The 698-nt window shown below is 50.1% G+C and overlaps 1 protein-coding gene across 1 annotated transcript in view; it reads left to right on the top strand.

Annotated features, from left to right (window-relative positions):
• The first annotated feature begins 376 nt into the window (after positions 1-376).
• Positions 377-698, top strand: part of LOC101859294 (GATA zinc finger domain-containing protein 5) — an 11,713-nt gene continuing 11,391 nt past the window's right edge. Inside the window, exon 1 of the mRNA XM_035973438.1 lies at positions 377-648. The gene's annotated coding sequence lies outside the window, so the exon portion shown is untranslated. The remainder of the gene's footprint in view (positions 649-698) is intronic.

Raw genomic sequence — 698 nt, 5'->3', positions numbered from 1 at the left:
TGTGTGTGCGCGCGTATGTGTGTGTGTGCGTGTGTGTGTTAGAAGGGATAGCTTTAGTGTGGCGACGACGACTCTCCGCCCGGTGCGTGCCTGCCTGGCCCCGTCTGCCTGCACGACATACACGAGTAGTATGTTACAGAACAGAGTAGAGGTGGGCAAAATCCGGATAAACTATCCCGAAAATCGGATAATTATCTGTGAAACATTGTCCGAATTCAGACTCTTAACTCTCTTTCCTGACCCGCTTGCCGAAGTGGGTACACCAAGGAGATTAAAAGAAAGTTAGTTCTAAGCTCCTTGGAGTGCACCCATTTGTTAAAGTGATGCTAACCCGTTTGTTGAAGTGGTTCTAACCCGTTTGCCGAAGCGGTTCATATCATACATTGTTATTATTCGACGAAGAGGTGCTTTGACATATTATTATCCGGATTTTGCTAAAGCGACTCATTGCCCAGCTGTAGAACAGAGGCATCGTCCTCGGCCCAGTTGAGCGAGCTTTGTCGAGGGGCCCTGCTCGCTGGACTCGGTGTGTGTGCGAGTGCGTTTGCGTGTGTCCGCCTGCCCGCCCGTCCGCCTGTGGTAAACAAAACTGTTCCAGGAATCCGTCCATCTGTCTGTTCGCGATCGAGATTTTAGTCGTCGTTGTGAGTGAGTGAGCTTTCGTGACTTATTGTGTGTGTGTGTGTGTGTGTGTGTGT

The sequence above is a fragment of the Aplysia californica genome, unplaced genomic scaffold (genome assembly GCF_000002075.1).
Source record: "Aplysia californica isolate F4 #8 unplaced genomic scaffold, AplCal3.0 scaffold01230, whole genome shotgun sequence".
Taxonomy (NCBI): Eukaryota; Metazoa; Mollusca; class Gastropoda; order Aplysiida; family Aplysiidae; genus Aplysia; species Aplysia californica.
This window is presented reverse-complemented; position numbering and strand designations above follow the sequence as displayed.